Genomic DNA, 24,394 nt, shown 5'->3' with positions numbered 1-24,394 from the left:
GTCAGGGCACCATTGAAGCCCTTCTATTTGCGAGTCTGGTCTACTCACCTACCTAGATCACCTGAAAATGTTTCAACACTGGGATGAGTCAATGCTCAATAAGAAAAAATATGCTATTACTAGTATGTGGCAAATGAGCTAACAATATTATGCTAAATCTGATTTCATATAAATATGTATAACTGGATATGTTATGTACAGTGTAAATAAGAAAATACATCCCCTTTCCATGTTGCTTAACATAACAGTATTGTAAATTATAATTAAAGATACTTCTAGTGTACATAAGTAGGGTTCCTGAATCTATAAATTCATATGTATGTAATAGTAACTGAAATCATTCCCTGTGGCTATCTGTGTCATGACATGCCCTTCATGACGAGGTTATGCAGCCCGTAGGCTGGATTTACCCTGACTAGCCAATCAGGAATAAATCACTGAACTCCATCAGTCGATCTGCCCACCTCAACCCATATCTGGATGGGGAGCCTAACCTCTTCAAGGGCCTAGGTGGTCGACTTTACCATGTATATCTGAATAGGTGGTTGCACTCGTAAAGTAACATAGTATCTGTAGCAACGGTACCATGCTCTATAGCTGCAAGTCCAACAGGGTTTGATATCATATAATATATTTCTATACATAACTTACTGATTTACCATGATTCTGAAGTACTGAAATAACCATGATGCTGCATAACGTACTGAAATCTAAATAATCATAACATGGAACTGCATATTCGTAATACTGGAATTCGTATAATCATGGTACTGAGATCCATAAAATCATGGTACTGAAATATTGAAAAATCATGGTACTAAAATCCATAAGATTATGATACTGAAGTTCGTATAACCATAATACTGAAATTCATAAAATCAGGAAACTAAATTTGTAAAACCTATCCTCGTACCATATACATAATCACAAGCCACACAATACTAAAATATGTAATTTTTTGTAAATAAATAAACTATATAATATTTAGAAATTTCCTAGCATAGTATACTTCCCTTACCTTAACTTTGAAAAGCCCCTACTGTACTCTAGCCTGATACCCGCAGGGTCTCCTACAAAACACCCTGAAACCAACATATGTTAGAACTAAATATCAGTATTTTTCTACCTACATCATTTCCTATAACTACCAAGAAGTCAAATTTTGGATAAAAGTCCTTACCCCAAATTTGGGATGAAATCCAACTTCGATTTTCAGACGATCCGCTCCGGCAGTCTTACAAAGAACTCCGCCAAGAGCGTCCTAGTAGCTTCGGATCGTCGATCCGGCGAATGGTGGGGCCGAAAATGAAGAGAGAAGGGAGAGGGAGTCGTAGGAGAGAGAGAGAGAGGAGAGAAAGAGAGAGCGGCAAGAAAATGAGAAATATCCCGGGTTTCCACTATTTATAGGGCCAAATTCGTCGACGAGACCTTGTGTTCATCGATGAGCCCTTCACAAAATTCGTCGACGAGGCCCTGTGTTCGTCGATGAAATTCAGAGCAGCTCGAACCGTCTCTTGGTATTTTCTCGTCGACGAATCTCTGTATTTGTCGATGAAATTCTAAAGACCTTCGTCGACGAAACCCTATGTTCGTCGACGAAGTCTGGAAAATTTCTTAAAATTAAATTAAATTATTTTATTCTTCAAATTGCAATGTCATCGACGAACGCTCCGCGTTTGTCAACAAAGTCTACGGCCTCCTTCTGTTTCTGTATCTATTTTCTCTCCCTTTTAATTATTAAAATGTTATTTTTCTTCAGGTCACTACATTGAAACTCGAAGATAATTTTCATTCATGGCGTAGTGGAGAGATGTAGGCAGACTACAAAATCACATAAATTATTGCATTCTTTTTTTTTCACTATTTTTCTTTTGATATACTACATGAGTTGTGATCTAGTTTTTTTTTTTTTTTCCTCTCTCTCAAAAAAAAAAAATGGTATTTGAGCACTAGTTTTGCCATGTTCTTGCTAAGTTTATCTAGTTTTTCCATCTTGTTTGTAGTAATGGTGAGTAAGGTGACGCCAAGTTTGATAAGAAAGGAAAGTTCAACTTGTAGCACATATGAGTAGCGATCAAGAGCTCACTCTTGTTGACTTAGTGAAAGATAAGATCTCGCAAACTAGTTAAGAAAAAGTAAAGTAAGAAGATAAATTCTTTTCAAGTATAGTGTTCTTCTTCTATATTCCTACAAGAGCTCACTTTTCACTCTCTGATGAACAAAACAATTTTAAACACAATTTTATCATTCTCTGGCATGTAATAGATAATAATTGTTTTTGAGTTCTTGTTATTCTATGTTCTTCTTGTACGTAGCTTTGCCAAAAAGAAGTATTTATAAAGTCTCTGACATTGTCTAGATTCTTCATACAAAAGTTGAAGGAAGATGTGCTTCATAAGATATCAAATATACAATTCAATATTGAAGAATAATAAATATAGTAAAGGAAAATATGAGAATGTATGGTTGAACAGATTGTCCTAATACCAACTTTGAAAGTTAAGAAGTAACTTTAAAGAAGCATACCTTGTCAATAAAAGAGAATATCTAGCTATTTTTTTTTTCTTTTAAGTCAATTTGAAACTTCAATTAACTTTCAAGAAAAAGGCTAGATCTCAAATTAAATTTGTAATGAATATTTCATGACAACAATATAAATTTTGGCTACTGAAAATATATCATTTAGACATTTAAGAGATAGTTCCCAATTATCAAATAAAAGTTAAAATGAATACAAAACAAGGAGTTAGAAGGAGTGAATGTCATGATAATGCATCAATATAGGGAAGACAATAATGCGGTTGATTTTCTTGTTAAAGAATGAGAAATGGGAAATAATATAATTTACGAAGAACAACAGCTTCTACCACGTTATCTGAAAGGTATTTTTCTGATGGATAGGTAGGGTCTCATTTCCGTTCGTCGTTAGTTCAATTCTAGAGTTTCGTTGGGTATATTTTGATTTGATTTTGGTTGTATTTATGTTTTTATCTTCTTTATTAGTTATGTTTAGTTTTTGTTGTCCTAATTTGGTTTAGTTGTTGGTATTGATTTTTTTGTACTCTCTCTTTTGTTTTATCTTGTAACCACGATATTTCTCCGTTATAAGTGAAGGTATATTAATAAATAAATAGAGGTGTCGCCATTTTTTTTGTTTTTTTTTTTTTAAAGAATACAAAATAATATTTTTTAAGACAAACCAAAATTTAGCCAAAGGAGTTTCGTTCTTATTTGTATACAAAATCGAAAAGGTCCAACGAGTTTCCTAAGTTAAAAAATCCTGCAACTAAAATGAAAAGATTAGCAAATAAGTTACTAGATAATAATTGAAATTATGTGCAATAAACTTTAAGCTTTGCTAGATTGAGAAATCAACAATCATTTCAGTTTATTTGACAAGCTAAAACATGAGTTGATTTAAATTTATTGGGGACCAAACATAAGACATTAAGAAGGGTATTGTCTAAAGATCCTAAAGAAAATTCACGTAACCATTCAAAAAGTAGTACATAAAGAGGAATTCCAGCATTTTGTCATGCATGAGACCTCATATTAGTTGTCTCATGATCAAACATCTCATGACCTGAGAATTTTTAGGCCTATTCTAATTTAGGTTATATCACAGCTATATAATTCAAGTAAAAATACATAGAATATAAATCATTGTTTTGGAAATTATCAAAATCCAATTAATGAAATATATTGAAGCAAACTCAAAAGTGCATTTAAATTTGTTTTACAATATTTTAATAATTTTTTTCTTAAATTTTTTTTTTATTTCATACGAGTATTATACAAAAAGCTCTTAGTGTAGGAGGTTTTGTGCATACAACAGAAAATAAAATAAAATAAAATGGAAAAACATTAATTATCATAAATAGTATGAAAGAGTCGATATAATTTTTCAAAATAGTTCCATTTTAACGTGTTTTCACTGATAAGAGTGGGTTTCTTTATTTTGATTATGATGAATTTTGTTAGAAAAATTATGGGGCATAAGGCAATTCACTTTCGGACCTAAGCCAACCATGTGATTTTGAAGTTTGATCAATTTTTAAATTGGCATAAATTTTTTAAGCTTATTTTCAAGAACTTTGATTGAGAACTCCAAGGGTAAATGGGGAAAATGAGTCAATGGTCAAAAATTATCTTATTAATTTGTTTAGCCTACAAATACTCAAAAATAATTAGTAAAAAAAAAATTCATTTTTTATTTTTAAATTTTCAAATAATTACAGAAATATATGCTTAAGTATACACACATATAAACTTGCCCACAAAACAATGTGCTTTTCATACTAGAAGCATATGTTTAATTCAAAGGCCATAATTTGACCCCTATTATTGTGTAATGCATATTAAACTATTTCTAAAGGTATAAAGGAAAAAACTTAGTAGTCCGTTAGGTGACAAAAATTGAAATATCAAATTTATCCTTCAATATGTATTGATAAAAATTTAAATTCCAAATGTCCATAAGTGAAAATTGAATGGTCAGCCACCCTTTCCATGTCCTTCGTGTCTACACAATTCCCGCCTATTCAGTTAATACAATTTCTCTTAATTCCTAAATCTACATGTCTGCTAAAAAATTTTGTTTTATTATTATCTTAAAAAACTAAAATATATCTCTACTCTTTTTCAACACACAAGGATTCCTAGGCTTTCCCCTTCTATATGCCCTATAGCCAAGTCATGCCACCATGTGGCCACCATTGCCTCCATGCCACCGCACCATCACGAGCCAAGCTTATTCAAGACATTATGCTTACCTGTAACTACTTTTATTTTGTACATTAGATGGGTTACCATCATGTATATACTAGTGTAGGTTTATTTTTTAAAAGATAGTTTTTCCTAGGGTATAAATAACAGTATGAATTCTCAGAAAAGTTGATATTTCCTAGTAATATCTGAGTGAGATTTGCATAGAAAGCTCTTTAAGGAAGGGTGCGCGTACATCAATCTACAAAAACTCACTAGTCATTGTAAATGTGTTAAGCCTACTTGTCTCCCTCACTAAACTCACATTGTTAATGTAGGTTTTGCTTTAATGAGTTACGTGTCTTCAATGTTTACCGCTTGCTTGTCATTGCTAATTTCATGAATTGCTTACTATTTTCACTTACATTTCTTTCGATGACACTGAAAGTTTCGACCCAAGTGTCTCTAGAAGGGGGGTGAATAGACTTTTTTTTTGGATGATAAGTTTTTTCTAAAAAAAACAAAAACTTTGGCAAGATACAAGTGATTGATATCAAAATAAATGACAAAGTAAATAGCACAAGCAAGTAAAGAGCTAAAGGAAAGAGAAGCTTAACACAATGATTTTAATGTAGTTCGGCACCCAGCCTACGTCCACGCCTTGAGACTAACTCAAGGATTACCAAATCCACTAAACAATCTCCTTTCAAGATGGAGAAGCTTTTACACAAAGGCAACTAATCCCAGCTGCTCACCAAGAGCTAAACCAAGGAGCTCACCATTAACTACCTTACTAATGGTTCATAAAGAACCTTCAAGCTTACAATTAATACAAATATAGAGATTCCAAGAGGTGCTTCACATGCCATGAAATATGCTTAATGAGTTTAGGAACATAGGAAACATATTCATCCAAGTTAAGTATCAACTGAGAGATTTATACACCAATTAGTAAATCAACCAAAGTAATGGACTATAACAAAGCTCATGTGCATGAGAATAAGGTTAGAATTCCAAGATTGACTATCAAAAGACATCAACAGTTTCAATCACAATAGTTAATCTGAGACAACCGCATGGTCTTACTCTAGTTCAAAACCATTGTATTGATGACTTTTGCACTATTATACTTTAAATGGCACCCACTTTCTTGTTTAGTTAGGACCCCGGTAGTAGGTAATTGTTTCCAATGCATAAATGTACAATGGTGGTTTTCAAGCTAGTATACTTTAAAAGGCACCCACTTTGTTATTTAGTTAGGACCCCGGTAATAGGTAGTCCTTTCCAAAACACAATAGTTTCTTCTTCTTATTTTTTATTTTTTTTCTTTTCTCTCTTTTTCTTATTTTCTTTTTGCAATTGATCCATGACTTGTTTCTCATTTTTATTTGCTTCAAGCTTTTTTTATATTTTTTTTTCTAAGTTATTAGGATATGGTTCATTAGAGTCCCAAGTAATTGAAGTATACATCAATCAAAAACAATCTAAGGTGTTCTTTCTAAATCTTTTGACCTGTGTAGTGTGTGTAGCAAAAATTTCAATATCCTTCCCTTGATTGAAATTAAGTGAAATGGATAAAGTTCTTTTTTGATTTAAACTCTGAGTTTCACTACATCCTACATGTTCCATGTCCTAAAAAACAAAAAATTCACAAATAAGGAATTCAGCATGCTCTGAGCTCAATACTAGTATTTCCCAATGGTGATCAACATATGTTTAAAGCATGCAAATAGAAAAGTAAATTCTCTTCCTGTTGACTTTGGTGTAATCCCAAGAGGGGGGTGAATTGGAAATTTTAAAATTCTTCTTAGGTCTAGCAAAGCCAGCGACAGTAATACACAACCTAGAATCAATCTAAGCTTTTCTCAATATCACAGAAAAACTACTGAGCAAATATTTAAAAAAATAAACCAATCTCAGTATTTCCTAACCATTCAAACCATGTATGTAATATAATCAAGACAATAAATAATAGCATACATGTACAGAAATTGAAGTGCAAAAAATTAGGGAACACATGATATGATATCGGGGTTCGGCCAATACTGCCTACGCCCTCACCTCAAGCTCACAAGTAATAGGATTCCACTAATGCTCGCTTACTGGGTCTAGCGACACTGGTTACAACCTTCTATCCTTACTGAGCGAGGAAAACACCAAGTTTGATTAATAGGGCTGACCCCAACATTTACAATCAATCCTTAATTTTATCATAATTATCTTTGTACACGGTTTTATTTTGGGAAAATTCTAATGAAATTTTGGTAGCATGTTGTTTATAAATTGGACATTTTATCATAAAACATGTGTTAGCTTTGGTGTATTCCCAAGAGGGGGGTGAATTGGGTATTTAAAACTTTTGCCTAGGTTAAACTAGACCAATAGTATTACGCAACATAGGGTTTGTCTATGCAAAAATAAACCCAATTATTCACAATAAAACATACACGTGCAGTAAATAAATTGTAGACATGTAAAGAACACGCACGATATGTTATCAGGGTTTGGCCAACTATGCTTACGTCCCCGCCTTGGCTACACCAGCACAAGAATTCCACTACAGCTCACTTAATGGGTGGAGCGGCACTGGCTACAACAAGGTCAATTAGCGGGGCTGACCTCAACCTACACCTTGCCAAAATGGTGCACCTAACTTTCTTAACCAGGTCTAAGCCAATTTGGGACTATTCAATAGGGTTAGTCACCCTCTTCAGACCCACGCCTGGAATACAAATGATATAAAATTTTGCGTACAATCAAAGCACTTCTAAACAAGAAGATTATGTACCAATTCAGCACATGTAATAATCAATGCCCATTAATATGTATGAACTATAAGCTTGGTGCTCTAATGTGTGCTAAACACTCAAATAAGTATAGATAATCAATCTAGATCAAGAGTGTATATCAAAGAAAAATTTGAAACACAGTATATGAATATTACAAAATCATATCAAGGTTTCAAATAAGCTTAGCAAGATGATTCAAACAAACTCAACAAGATGTTCTCAATATACTAAGCACAAGGAGTGTTTGAATGCAAGCTTTGAAAAATGATTTTGCACACAAAATATAAGCTTAGGTGTCTTGTAATGATAATGCAAGAACCACAACCTTCTAAGTCTTCCCACATAAGATTTATCAAAATAAATCAGTGGAAGAACTTTAAACTTTACTCTCAATAATAAAATCAAACAATAAGCCAAACAAATGAGAGTATGAGCAAATGAGGATTAAGCACAAGCACTCTAAATATACTCACAACACTTGAAAAATCAAGGAAAATGAAGTTCTAGAGTATTTGGGAGTAGAATAGGCTAAAAAGGGATTTTTGATTTTGAGAAAATTTTGGCCCTAATCAATTTGCTAATTTTTGCTAATTATTACAAATGAACATGTATTTATAGGCAAGGAGGATTTTTTAACCGTTAGGGACTAAATGGGAATAATTAGAAAAGTTTAAAACTGGTTACAAAAATTAACCACATTTACCCCTTTAAAATAATTAGTAAAAATGTTTTAACTCGAGAGGTTCAGGTGCCCGAACAGACTCAGTCACAAAACCATTATTTAATGGTTCAGGTGCCCGAATTGAGGACCGGTTGACTGAACCAAAGTCAGTAGCTAAATGTCCGAGGTTCGGGTGCCCGGTACCATGTTCGATTAACCGAACTAGCCAATTCAATCGCCCGAGCCCATTTTGAATGTGATCATTCAGGCATCCAAGTAGTTGAAAAAGAACTTGACACAGGTTCGAGTGCTCAAGGGAGATACGCTCAATATAGGTTCGAGTGCCTGAAATATGAAGTCAACACATTGACTTGTTCGGTCACCCGAGCCGTTTTACACGGCTTGGGTTTAGTCTCCAGAACCCACTCAACCTTTTTCAATTTAAGGTCCATTTTAGCCAAATTTAATTCCCCTAATACGAAGAGTAATGTTGGGGACAATGTGCACTAAGTGTTGGGACCTAGGGTCTTTTCTAAGGTCTTTTTACCCTACCAGATAAATCCGACGTCGGTCGACCAAACCCTAAGGCCAATCTACGGTTTTGAGCTTTAGTTCTTACATGCATGTCATGCATTAATTATTATAGACTGTTCCTATATTACTATTACAGACCCAATATTAAGCTTATAAAATTATAACAATGAATTTTCTGGGTTTTCTTTTGGTTCAAGCCACTATGTGCCGCATGCCATCAATATGATCTTCCTAATATGGTCTTGCACCCAAACTTGGCAAACGTTAAATACCGGAGTATTTATCATAATCAAAATAGGGTATGACCCATAGGGTCAACAATCTCCCTCTTTTTTATGATGACAAATACTTGCCTACTTTTCCCCCTTTTGGTAATAGCAAAAAGGGCCTAAATAAGATAGTTAAGTATATAGGCAAATAAAAGGTAATTATTGTTCAAATACAAATATGGTTTTGGGAAATCTTTAAAAATTTCGACAACATATCGTTTGAAAATAGAATATTTTCTAAAAGAATATCTGTATAAAAAATGACCTGTTTGAGTTCTAGATAACAATTATCCACAACAATCAACTCAAACAGTCCAGTATGTTAAAAATAATAATAAACAAGAGTATAACTATCAATATGCAAAAGATATGATAGTCATGCATTGCAAACCACAAACAAATTCGCAAAACATGAAATATAGCAATGAAGCACAAAAACTGTATAACTAGTCATTAAAAGGTTCAAATGACATAACAAACATGATTAGACTAGAAATATACACAAACCATTACAATTGAAACATATCATAATACTCGTGAAAGATTTAAGTTAAAAGCACATGGCATATGATACCAAATAGTAGGTTTGAGCATAAAAACGATCTAATTAGTTTGCATGCATTTTCATGTAAGATTCATGAACCAGTTATACAACATCCTTTGTAAATTTTTAAACAAACAAAAAAATAACTTCATAACTTAAAATTTTAAAGCACAGATAGCAGAAGTCATGAAAGCCTTTAGCATATAAGCAAGAAATAAAACATGTTTAATTTAAAAAGCATTTCTTGCTATAATACAGTAAATATATATAAAATATATATACAGATATTAAAAATATATCTCCTTTGATATTTGCAAAAAAGTACTGGGGGTTGCTTGCTGGAAAAATAAGATTTTAATTTAAAGCAAGCAAGTACAAGTTTTCTGGTTTGTCCACTAAGCACATACTAAAATATAACCAAAAAATCATAACCACAATGATCCTAAAGATGTCAAACAATTTAAAGCAAGGATCACATGACAAACACAAACAACATGTGGAAAAGAAATATATATCAACTTAAGATTTTCACAAAGATCATTTTGGTTAAGCACATGCCACAATGAGTTCACAATAGATCTAAGCTAAAAATATTTGTGAGCAAAACAAGATAGGAATTTATGCTTAGATGCTCCCCCTTTCAATTTGAATTATAGTTTAGATGAAATAAGCTACTTATACTCATCAAGATTGATTTCAGTACGTCAAGAGTATAAGTCATTCATTTTAAATCTCTTAAACTAACCATATTAATCAACTATATTTATCCTTATCAGTATAGTTCCCCCTATAGACCATAGATGCATCAGAAGATATATATTAAGGCATGCAATAATGGTCATGACCCAAAAACATTCCATATCAAACCATAAAAATTCAAGCGTAGGATATAATGTTCAAGGATTTTTAGAAGGGTCTCAATATTCAAAAAGCGAAATGATGCATATAATTCATTTATGCGCTTCCTATAGGGATGAATTTTAGTCTTTCTAAATCTTTGATGATTATGCTAGGATTGACTTTAATTATTCAATTGATTTTCACTCATCTTTTCAAAAATATTTTAACGTTAATTTTATCATAATCATTCATGTACAAGATTTTACTTTGGAAAATTCCTGTCAAAATTTTGGTAGCATACCGTCTGTAAATCGGACATTTTCCCATAAAACCTATACCTGATTGGTTCAATTAAGCAATTTACAATTTAGTTAAAGGCACACGAGAACCTAAAACCACTACTAGGATGCAATACACATCAACTACATCTACCATGCAAGAGGCTTTCAACACAAGCATGCAATCCAGTACTAATCAACAATTTACGAAATATAAACTATCCATCAAAGAATATGCATAGTAAAGAGCAGAGGATAGTTATGAGTTCAATGCAATGCTGTAATTCATAAAGGGATATGGGCATAGATATTATAAGATAATGAGTGCATTTAATTTTTATAGTCATGAAAGAGTAATGCTCCCCCTAAGTCATGCACTTAATCATTTTATACCTTTTCTTATTATTCAAGTTCTTTAGCCAAGTGTTTTAAGATTTTCAAATGATTTAGACTTGGCATGAAAGCTTTAGGCTTATTGGACCAAAAAGTCACAATGAATATTCATTAAGATGATAAGCCTATGTCTACCGCTTTTCTTATGATCTTCAAGACGTGAGAGGCACAAGTTGGAGTGACTTTTAATGTTAATCTCATGTGCATAGGTCTCCTTGAAATATATGCATTCTTCAAGATTAAGACCTAGTGCAACCAACTTAGCCATTCAACTCAACTCTAAGAGAAGTAAAGAATAAATACTCTTAACAATTAAATTTCTATTATAAATTCAGAAAAGTATTCATGAAGTAGCAGGACATAATTAAAAAGTGTTTTCATGCTAGTAAATATGTCCAACTCATCTTGCCAAAGAGCATTTAGGAGTATACAAATTTCATGAACAATACCCTTTGAACGATGGAACATATTCTTTAGACATGACTATAATTGTGAGCAAGGATACGAACTAGGGGATAGGAAGAGTCTTTGGTGAATATGATCGTGAAAGGGCAAAGAATTCCTATGAAGGAGAGAGCTTCTATATAAATCAAAATTAGAGACCTTTTACATTTAAAGCTCAAAGGGATTTTATTATTATAATTCGATGAATAGTTTGAATCCCTCCCGGACTACCTCTAATTTAATTGAGAATGATGATTTTTAATAAGTACACTATAGATATGGAATTTTGATCAACAGTGCTTATACCAAGAGTTATGACTCCAACTTGTTCAAGACTTTTAAGTTCAAGGATGGGTTTAAGATTATGTGATATATAGTGTGAAATTCCTTAAACCACAAGCTTGTGTAATGGACAATATATGCTTAACTAAAGAATTGTACATTCAAGTATGGATTAAGCATTTGAAATTAATTACCTGGCAAAGATGCCATGTCCATTTGGAAGTGAATTTTATTTCAGCAAACTGCCAATGTTTTCATATTTTCACCAATCATTATGATGTATATGCATTAAGTTCAGATTTGATATATTACATGTATTTCCACACTGACATAACCCTCTAAAAGTTCTTGGTAAAACAATATTATATAGTGAATGCATATACCAAGATTTGATATTTTAAGCAAAGACCACTTCCTAGCCTTTTGGTCATCACTACCCCTAAACCTAGAAACTAAGGATGGATTAAATGATTATGTAATATTACTTTAGATCCATTTTTCAAAAGGTCCTATGGGGTTTGCTTTCATGATTATCCATTTCATTTCTTTTTCTAAGCCTCCGAAACCTCCAACTAAACAATTAAACCCGTTGTGCCCTTTTCTTTTATGTTGTAAGCAAGTTTTGAATTTTCGTGAAAGGCTATGCTTACTAATCTTATGTTTAATTGATGAGGCATAAAAGTTTGTATGGGATTTATTAAGTGATTTTGAACCCTTTTTGAAAAGATTTTTCTTTTTACGACCTGAGAGTTTATCATCTCCCATTTCTTCCTCCTAGCATATTATTTTCAATATTTTCTTCATGTTTTTCTTCTCTAAGGTGGCATGATAATCTTTTAATTCCTCTAATTGTTTAGCCAACCTTTTGTTTTGAATTTTTAGAAATGTTTTATGATAAGACATTCCAACTAGAGACTTATGAATTTTAAATGAATCCTTTTCTAGTTGTCTGTTCAATGACATGCTTTCATCATAAAACTCATAGAATGATTCAATACAAGATTTATCTCTATAACTATCATATGAATCAATACATACAGTATCATTATCAGAAACAGTCGATGACTCATTATAAGATATATCACAAAAATTTTCATAAGAATCATCGTATGCATCAATAACAAAATCATAAGAATCATCATTTGAGTTTGAGTTAGAATCATATACCTCTTCTTCTATTAATGTCATTTTCCTATCACTTACCACTCCTTAAGTGGTGGTCTCATTCCCCTTGGATTTTCCATATTTTATTTCAAGTTCATCTCAGATTTCTTGTGCACTTCTACATGTCAGGATCTCAAGAAGGATGTTAGAATCTAAAGTACAATATAATAATTCCATGACATATGAATTTGCATGCATTAAACTATTATCATTTTCCATCGGCATACAAATTCCTTTTACAATCACCAGGCAGGCCCTCCACTCCATTGATTTTATAAATATGCTCATTCTATTTTTCCAAGCGGTGTAATCAACACCACAAAATAATGGAGGATGGGAAGGTGATCGTCCCTCTCCAAATGGAAATACACCAAATTGAGTCATTACGATCTTTTTGCAAAAATGTTTAAGTCTAGTGCAACAAGGCTCTGATACCAATTGTTAACTTTGGTATATTCCCAAGAGGGGGGTGAATTGGGTATTTAAAACTTTTGCCTAGGTTAATCCAGATCAACAATATTACGCAACCTAGGGTCTGTCTATGTAAAAATAAACCCAATCATTCACAATAAAATATACACGTGCAGTAAATAAATTATAGAAATGTAAAGAACACGCGCGATATGTTATCAGGGCTTGGCCAATTGTGCCTACGTCCCCGCCTTGACTACACTAGCACAAAGATTCCACTACGACTCACTTAACGGGTGGAGCAACACCGGGTACAACCAAGTCAATTAGCAGGATTGACCTTAGCCTACACCTTACTAAGATGGTGCACCTAACTTTCCTAATCGGGTCTAGGCCAATCCGGGACTATTCAACAAGGCTAGTCCCCCTCTTCTGGCCCATGCCTGGAATACAAATAATATAAAATTTTTCTTACAATCAGAGCACTTCTAAACAAGAAGATTGTGTACCAATTCAGTACATGTAATAATCAACGCAAATCAATATGTATAAACTCTATGCTTGGTGCTCTAATGTGTGCTAAACACTCAAATAAGTATAGATAATCAATCTAGATCAAGAGTGTATATCAAAGCAAAATTTGAAACATAGTATATGAATATCACAAAATCATATCAAAGTTTCAAATATGCTTAGTAAGATGATTCAAACAAACTCAACAAGATGTTTACAATATACTAAGCACAAGGAGTGTTTGGATGCAAGCTTTGAAAAATGATTTTGCACACAAAATAAAGGCTTAGGTGTGTTGGAATGACAATGCAAGAACCACAACCTTCTAAGTCTTCCCACACAAGATTTAGGAAATAAAATCGGTGGAAGGACTTTAAGCTTTACTCTCAATAATAAAATCAAACGATAAGCACAACAAATGAGAGTATGAGCAAATGAGGATTAAGCATAAACACTCTAAATATACTCACAACACATGAAAGATCAAGGAAAATGAAGTTCTAGAGTGTTTGGGAGTAGAATAGGCTAAAAAGGGATTTTTTATTTTGAGAGAATTTTGGCCCTAATCAATTTGCTAATCCTAGCTAATTATAACAAATGAACATGTATTTATCGGCAAGGAGGATTTTTTTACCGTTAGGAACTAAATGAGAATAATTAGAAAAGTTTAAAACATGTTTACAAAAATTAACCCCATTTACCCCTTTAAAATAATCAGTAAAATTTTTTTAACCCGAGAGGTTTAGTTGCCTGAACAGACTCAATCACAAAACCATTATTTAATGGTTCGAGTGCCTGAATTGAGGACCGGTTGGCAGAACCAAATTCAGTAGCTAAATGTCCGAGGTTTGGGTGCCTGGTTCCAAGTTTGGTTAACCGAACTAGCCAATTCAATCGCCCGAGCCCATTTTGAACGTGATTGTTCGGGCGCCCAAGTAGTCGAAAAGGAACCTGACACAGGTTTGGGTGTCCGAGGGAGATACACTCAATATAGGGTCGGGTGCCCAAAACATGAAGTCAACATGTTGACTTGTTCGGTCGCCCGAGCTGTTTTACACGGCTTGGGTTTGGTTGCCCAAACCCACTCAACCTTTTCAATTTAAAGTCCATTTTATCCAAATTTAATTCCTCTGATATGAAGAGTAATTTTGGGGACAATGTGCACTAAGTGTTGGGACCTAGGGTCTTTTCTAAGGTCTTTTTACCCTACTGAAAAAATCCGGCGTTGGTCGACCGAACCCTAAGGCCAATCTATGGTCTTAAGCTTTAGTTCCTACGTGCATGTCATGTATTAATTATTACAGACCGTTCCTATATTACTATTATAGACCCAATATTAAACTTATAAAATTATAACAATGAATCTTCTGGGTCTTTTTTGCTTCAAGCCACTGTGTGTCACATGCCATCAATATGATCTTCCTAATATAGTCCTACACACAAACTTGGCAAATGTTGAATACCGGAGTATTTGTCATAATCAAAACAGGGTATGACCCATGGGGTCAACAACATGTACTTAAAGTCTGGTTTTTTTCAGCAAATAAATTGTATTAAGCATGAAACAATCTAGAATATCTACCAGCATGCAATTCACATCACTGTATCAGTAATGCTAGAAGCATTCAATATAAGCATGCAATCAGATAGCTCAAATAACATTTCATATAAAAATATAAATCATCCATAAAATAAATTTAACCATTTGGTACATTATGGATAGTTTGCTCTAGGTCTGATCTCCTAAGGCATATTGGCACAAAGTATAATTATGAGAGCATTTAATTTGTATGGTAATGAAAGTGAAATGCCCCCCCCCCCCCCCAGGAGTTATGTGCTATCACTATCTTATGTCTTTTCCATTCTTCAAATTCTTAGCCAAGTGTTCTTAAGATTTTCAATGACTTGAACTTAGCATTGGAAGCTTGGGCTTAGAGGACCAAAAAGTCATACCCAATATTTTTCAAGGTCATAGGCCTACCTTGCCTCTTTTCTTACGAATCTCAATAAGTGTGAGAGGTCCAAGTTTGAATGGTTTTTAATTTTAACTACTTGTACATAGGTTTCTTAGATATTTGAATTTTTTTTAAATTGAAACATAGTGCAATCCTTTTAGCCATTCAACTTCATTATAGAGATATGAAGCTCTAAATGATTTGATTTAAAGTTTGAGAGCTTGAGAAGGGAATTTGAGCAAATACTCTTAAAGATTTAAATCACTATTGAGTTCAAAAGAGTATTTAGACGTGAGCACATGTGGACACTATTAAAACTATTTTTGTGGAAGTAAATATGTACAAACATATTAGGCAAAGAGCATTTGAGAGTATGTGGATTTTCTTAAATGATGCTCTTTGGAGGATGGAAAGTATCCTTTAGTTATGATTAAAATTTAGAGCAGGATACCGACCAATGAATAGGAAGGGTCTTTACCAGATATGATCCTGGTGTGGTAAAGATTTCCTATGGAGGAGATGGTGAACCAAAATTAGAGGATTTATATTTTAGACTCAAAGGAAATAATTTGATTTAATCAAAGTATTTCCTTTGAGTCTATCAATAAAGCATAAATCCCTTAGTGGATGTCTCTAATTTTGATTATGAGAGGAGGATGTCTTTTTATTAAGCACTAGTGGAATAGGACTTTATGATTAACAATGCTTATGACAGGAGTGATGACTGAATTTTGAACAATGAGATTAGGGTTAAAAGATATATAGAATAGGATGGATCCCTAAAACTCATCTCTGTTCAATGGACAACAGTTGCTTAACTTAAGATGTTAATCTTTAAGCATGAGTTAAGCATTTAGAGTCATTTAACTAACAAAGATGCCTTGTCCATTTGGAAGTGGGTTTATTTAAGCGATTTAAGCCTTCAATCTTTGACTTTGAACAAATCAAAGTTTGCATGATATTTTACCCAATCATTATGATGTACATGCATTAGGTTCAGATTGGATATATTATTTGAGTTTTCATATTGGCTTAACTTTCTTGAAGGATTCTTAGTATAATAATAGTATGGTGAATGCGTATACTAAGGTTTGAAATTTAAACACATACCACTTCCTAAGCTAATAATCATCACTACCCCTAAACCTAACTAATCCTAGGAACTAAGAAAGGATTGAGTGATTATATAATTTTTACTTAAATTTGATTTTCCTTTGGTCTTATGGGATTAGCCTTCATGATTACCTACATTATTTCTTTGTCTATGCCTCTGGCACTTCTAAATATGCAATTAAAACATATGTGCCTTTTCATTTTTTAACATAAGCAAATTTTGAATTTTCATGAAAGGCAATGTTTACTAATCTTGTGTTTGCTCGATGAGGCATGATTATGGGATTTAAAAGATAAACCCTATTTGAAAGGAATAGTTCTTTTAATTTCTAAGGATTTATTATGATTATTCTTTTCATATTTAATTTTGAGTATTATTTTAGAGTAGTGATCTATTTCTTCCTCTAAGCAAATAATTTTCTTACTCTTTCTCTTTTCTAATGTGGCAAGATAATATTTTAGATTTTCTAATTATTTTTCCAGCCTATTAATTTCATTCATCAAAGATGTTTTCTGCTTAGATATTCTGACTAGAAGTTTGTGCATTTTTTTTAAAAAAAGCTCTTTCTAGTTTTTCGGAAGAAAGCGTGCTCTCAACATCAAATTCATTACATGATTCATTACAAGATATATCACAATAATCACCTGAATCATTGCATGCATCATTAATAGAATTACCACTAAATTCAACAGATGATTCAACAAATAATGTATATCAGCATTCAACACAAAAATTATTAATAGAGGTAGAGTTAGAATCATATACCTCTTCCTTAGATCCTGCATATCTCCTCTTTAGCACTTCCCAAATTTCTCGCACATGTACATGCCACAAACTCAAGAGAAATATTAGAATCTAAAGCACAATACAATATATCCATGGCATGTGAATTTGTTAAGCTAAAAACATTATCATTCATTTTCTTATAATTTCCTTTAACAACCATTTTTCAGGCACTCTAATCCATTGATTTTATAAAAACTCTTATCCTTAATTTTCAGGCAGAAAAATCTTCACCGCAAAATATAGGAGACCTAGTAAATGACAGTCCCTCACCGAATAGGGATGCACCAATTTGAGTCATCGTGATCTTTAGAAAAAGCGGATAAACTTTTTGTAATGAGGATCTGATACCAATTGTTGGAATTGATGTATTCCCAAGAGGGGGTGAATTGGGTATTTAAAAAATTTCTTCCTAGGTTAGGTTCAAATTCACATGTAGCATAGCACAACTTAGGGTCTTTCTAATCAAACAGAAATATCATAATTAAATAATTGAGCAGATACGTATAAACAATTAAAGCAATCTCAATCTATCAATCATTCGAAGCAATAAATAATAGCATGCATGTGCAGTAAATTAAGTGCAAAAAAATTAAAAGCAGACACACAATATGTTATCGGAGCTCGCCCAATACTACCTATGTCCCCGCCTCAAGCTCACAAGTAACAGGATTCACTAAATTGCTCATTTGCGGGTGGAGCGACACCGGTTGCAACACCATTTCCTTACTGGGCAAAGGAAACCCCAGGACAAATTAACAAGGCTGACCCAGTTAACTTTAATGTATTCCCAAGAGGGGGGGTGAATTGTAATTTAAAACTTTTACCTAGGTTTGATCTAAATAGCAACAGTATATTCACAACCTAGGATCTTTCTATACAATTCCAAATGCGCAGATAAATATAATATGCGAAAATTCAAATCATGTGCATCATTCATACTATAACATACACGTGCGATAAATATAAAGTTCTGAAATATAAACAAACACACGATATGTTATCAGGGTTTGGCCAACTGTGCCTATGTCCCCGCCTCCAGCTCGCAAGCTTGAGGATTCCACTAATGGCTCACTTAACGGGTGGAGTGGCACCGATTACAACCATGTCAATTAGTACAAGGTTGACCTCAACCTTTACAAACTCTCCTTGCGGGGTGGAGAAGTCCTTAGGTCAAATTCACAGGACTGACCCCAACCTAATCCTTCTAGGCTAGATCAAACCCCCCTCAGGCCATGCCTAGAAATACAACAATATTTTTCACAAGATAACTGGTACAGTGATTATGCTTCTCATGTAAAGCAGATATGTACCCCAATACGCACAGTATACTTAATCAATCACACATCAACAATATAGGAAATGTAAGCTCAGTGATGTGTATTTTTGTGCAAGCTACACTCAACAAGATATGATTGTTAATATGCTCTAAAGTTTTCTAATCAAGCTATTTCTTTGAAACAGTATATATCAAATCTCAATGATAATCAGGGTTTCAAAGATGCTGCAAATATTCAAAACAACTAAAAATATTTTTCTTCAATGTAATATGCTCAAAAGTAGTTTGAAAGATATAATAGCTTGTAGAAAATGTTTTTGCACAACAAAATCAAGCTATAGGAATCTTTGCAATGACAATGCAAGGATTCTTAAGCTACTAGGTTTTTCCCAACACAAGATTTATTAAATAAAATTTGTGGGCAAACCTTAATTAACAAAATCAATACCAATCAACCAAGCAAAGCAATGGGAGTATGAGCAATCTAATATACACTAGCACAACCAATATACTCTCACAATACTAAAATGTATCAAGGGAATAAGAATTTGAGAGTATTTTAGGAAAAATGGGATTTTGAGATAGAGAGGATTTTTTCTAATTATTTTGGCTAATTTGACCTTAATTTTGCAAATGAGCCCCTATATATAGGCCAAGACCAAAATATAATCGATGGGGACCTATTGGGTAATATTTAAAAAGCTTCAAATGGTTTAAACACAATTAACCCAACTTAACCCATTTTTACCTCAGTTAAATTAATTTTAACTCGGCAAGGTTCGGGTGGCTGAACCTTGGTTCGGTTGCCCGAATAGACACAGCAATAAAAGGTCTTTAAATAGGTTCGATCACCTAAGTTATAGTTCGGTGGCCTGAATTAAAGTCAGAAACATTTCTTCGTAACTTCGGGTGCCCGATCATAGGTTCGGTAGCCCAAACTCGTGTGTTTGGTCACCCGAGGTCTGATTTGAACGTGAAAGTTCGGTCGACCGGGTTGGTGAAAAGTTCCCTTTAAAGGGTTCGGTCGCCCAAGGACAATAAGGTCATTTTAGGTTCGGTCACCTAAAGCTTGGCCAAACTATTGACTTCTCAACAGTTCGGGTGCCCGAGGAGTTTTGAACTCCTGAGATTCGGTTGCATTCTCATAATGGACATTGGTACCCCATGCATTCTCATAATCTCCTGCACATACAAATCTGGTAGCCTACTCAAAGGATAGCCAACTTTCATTTATATAAAATGAGCAGATTTCGTCAATCTGGTAGCCTACTCAAAGGATAGCCAACTTTCATTTATATAAAATGAGCAGATTTCGTCAATCTATCCATAATCACCCAAATAGCATTCTGCCCGTGAAGCACTGGGGGCAAATCGGTCACAAAATCCAGGGAAATATGCTCCCATTTCCACACCAAAATAGGCAAAGGTTGTAACGGCCCTGCCGGCCTCTGATGTTCAGCTTTCACCTGCTGACACGTCAGACACTGCTCCACGAACTGAGCAATCTACCTCTTCATACCAGACCACCAGAAGGTCTCGCGCAAGTCCTGATACATCTTTGTACTACCAGGATGTACCATATACATAGAGCGATGAGCCTCCTCTAGAATCGTCCTTCTAATCTCATCATCGTTCGGAACACACGGTCTGGTCCCAAACCTCAACACACCTCCCTCAGAGATGTTAAACACTATAGCCAGTCCCTGTTGTACCTTTTCCATAACCTTTGCCAACTCTGCATCATTAGCTTGCGCGGCTTTTATACGCTCAAATAAAGTTTCCTGAACCTCCAAACTAGCAAGATAAGCATGATGATCACAAACTACCAACTCTATACTTAAGCTTTCCAAATCCCGTCCGATGTGACACTGAGTTACAACTACAGATACAGTCATAGGCCCTAACTTCCGACTCAACACATCAGCCACCACATTAGCCTTCCCTGGGTGATAACTGATCGTGCAATTGTAGTCCTTAATCAACTCTAGCCACTGTCTCTGCCTCATGTTCAACTCCTTCTGCGTAAGAAATACCTGAGGCTCTTATGGTCTATGAAGATCTCACACTGCACCCAATACAGATAATGTCGCCAGATCTTCAGTGCATAAACCACAACAGCCAATTCCAGATCATACGTAGGGTAATTCTTCTCATATTCTTTCAATTGTCGAGAAGCATACACTACTACCTTACCCTGCTGCATAAGCACACATCCCAAGACTTTGAAAGACGCGTCGCTATAAATCAAAATTCCACCATCCCCCGAAAGAATGGTCAACACTAGAGCAGTGACCAACCGGTGCTTCAACTCCTGAAAGCATTGCTTGCAATCATTGGTCCACTCGAACTGGACTCCCTTCCTAGTCAATCGAGTTAGAGGTCCAGACAGTTTATAGAAACTCTCTACAAATCGATGATAATAACCTGCCAGTCCCAGAAAACTATGAACCTCCCGCATATTCTTCGGCCTTACCCAGTTAACCACAGCTTCAATTTTGCTCGGATCAACTGATATACCATCCCCAGTAACCACATAGCCTAAGAATGCAATTTGACTCAACCAGAATTCACACTTCTTCAACTTAGCATACAACTTCTTCTCCCGCATAATCTGTAATACTAACCTCAAATGTTTCACACGCTCTTCCATACTCCTCAAGTATACCAGAATGTCATTAATGAATACCACTGCAAACCGATCCAGGTACTAATGGAAAACCCTGCTCATCAGATCCATGAATACAGCCGGAGCATTCGTCAACCCAAAAGGCATGACTAAAAACTCATAGTGGCTATATCTGGTCCGGAAAGCAGTCTTTGCGACATCCTTCGCTCTAACCCTCACCTGATGATATCCTGACCGCAAGTCGATCTTCGAAAAGACCCGCATCCCCTGCAACTGATCAAAGAGATCATCTATACGCGGTCAAGGATAGCGATTTTTCACAATCACCTTGTTAATCTCACAGTAATCAATGCACATCCGCATCAACCCCTCCTTCTTCTTCACAAACAACACTCGAGCTCCCCAAGGCGAAACACTAGGTCGAATGAATCCCCTATCCAGTAATTCCTGCAATTGCTCCTTTGACTCTCAAAGTTATGCTAGAGCCATCCGGTATGGAGCTTTAGAGATCGGTGCCTTACCGGGCAATAACTCTATCGCAAACTCCACCTCACAATCCGGAGGTAATCCGGGTAAATCATCTGGAAACACATCCAGAAATTCGCTAACTACCCGAATATCCTCGAGTCTCAACTCATCCTGCGGTGGTTCCTTCATACAAGCTAGGTACCCCTGACATCCGTCCAAGAGTAGCCTCCTCGCTTGTAGTGCCAATAGAATCTATGGCGCTACACGCACACACGATCCCATGAATTCGTACTCCTGCTCCCTAGGAGGTCTGAAAACTACCACTTTCCTACGACAATTGATCACCGCATAACTAGAGAACAACCAATCCATTCCCAGAATGATATCGAACCTCGAGATGTCGTATACCACAAGATTCGCCGGTAACAGCTTCTTCTGAATTTCTACTGGGTAGTCTACCAACATCTTCCTACAGAAAGATACACTCCCAGATGGCATAGTAACAGATAACACTTCATTCATGTCTCAGGTCTAAACCCCACACCGTCCCACAAAATTTACTGACACAAAGGAATGGGTTGCACCCGAATCAAACAAAACAGAAGCTTTATTTGAAAGCAATAATAAGGTACCTGTCACCACGTTACCTACATGCTTAGCATCCGCTGGAGTAAGAGAGTATACTCTGGCTAGAGCTGTATTCGCCTGAATGGTTCCCCGAGGTATCTAGTTACTCCCTTGGTTCACACTAGATGCAAGCACGTCTCGCCTCGGTGCACGACAATCACGAAACATGTGACCTGGCTGGCCACAGTTATAGCAGTTACCTCCAAATGACTGGCACTCACCCTCGTGCCACCTGTGACATATGGTACAACGATCACTAGTCTAGCTCATCTAAGAATCTTGGCGCTCGGTATTCTGATGATAACCTGAGCCCTTGCTCCTCTTCTTCCACGATCCCTGATGAGATCCTGTCTGAGAACTAAAAGGTACTGTCCTCTTCCTTAATTCCTGATCCGCCTCGTCCTCTCGGATACCAATCTCAATCACCGTGGCTTTATCCACCAATACTGAGAACTCAAGGCTCTAAAGCATACCCACCAGTCTGCGGATATCCTTCCTCAGATCCTTCTCAAACCTCTGAGTCTTCTCATACTCACTCGAGATTATACATGGTGCAAAGTGGGACAGCTCTATGTATCGAGCTGTATACCCCTACACTGTCAAACTCCCCTAAGTTAGAGCAGAAAACTCATCTGCCTTCCTATCACGTACGGAAGCTGAAAAGTATCTGTCAAAGAATACCTCCTTGAAACGGCTCCATGACATCTCCTCAGGACCACCTCTATGCTTCTCCAGCAGACTCACTGCAGTCCACCATCGACTGGCCTCCCCAGATAGCTGGAAGGTGGCATAAAGGACTCACTGTCTATCCGTGTAGTGCAGGACCTCCAAGATCCTCTCCGTCCTCTCCACCCAATCCTCTGCTATCGTCGGGTCAGGTCCTCCATAGAACGTCAAAAGTTGCATGCGTGTGAACCTCCTAATGGTGCACCCCGTAGCAGTATGAGAGCATTCGCGTCTCCTTACACTCCGCCCAATCTCCCGTAATAGCTAACTCATCAAACCTCGAGGCACAAAAGGAGACTCATCACTCGCAGTCTCCTTGGATCCACTTCCCAGGTCATTATCCTTGGGATCCATTCTGCAGCATAATAGGAATCTATCAGTATCCCTACAACACATATAGTTAACACAATGATCTACATTAATCATGTTAACTACTCCCTCTCAAGTCTACGTCTGTCCTATCACACCGACACGAAAGTCATCAATGATCTGCCCTGCTTTTACAAGAATTGTCATCACAGGAAAAACATGGAATACAATCGACAAACCCCGGTCTAGCAACCGAACAACCCTCAACCAACTCTACCCGTATCCACATCCTATACTCTGATATGTACTCATAACTAAGCCTAACCAAGTCTACAAGATCTAGTAACCTGGTTAGCTCTGATACCAAGTTGTCATGCCCCAAACCTCGAAATGGGACCCAAGGGTGAAAATGTAATCTTACCTGTCCCTGTATCCGATCAAACATCCAAAGATACAGTACAATAGATGAGGGTCCGACCCTATGGGGTTTCCAGGCACCCTAAACACATCCAATCACAAAACATACACGCAGTGGAAAAATGTCATCTATATACACATATGCAGTACCATACCAAAGTCTATACAAGACCAAAACATGGCTCTACCAAAATGTACAAACTAGGTGCCCAACACATCCCAAAATGACAACCCATCAAAATACAGTCCTAGCATTTACCCCAA

This window comes from Malania oleifera, chromosome 4 (genome assembly GCF_029873635.1).
Source record: "Malania oleifera isolate guangnan ecotype guangnan chromosome 4, ASM2987363v1, whole genome shotgun sequence".
Classification (NCBI taxonomy): domain Eukaryota; kingdom Viridiplantae; phylum Streptophyta; class Magnoliopsida; order Santalales; family Ximeniaceae; genus Malania; species Malania oleifera.
This window is presented reverse-complemented; position numbering follows the sequence as displayed.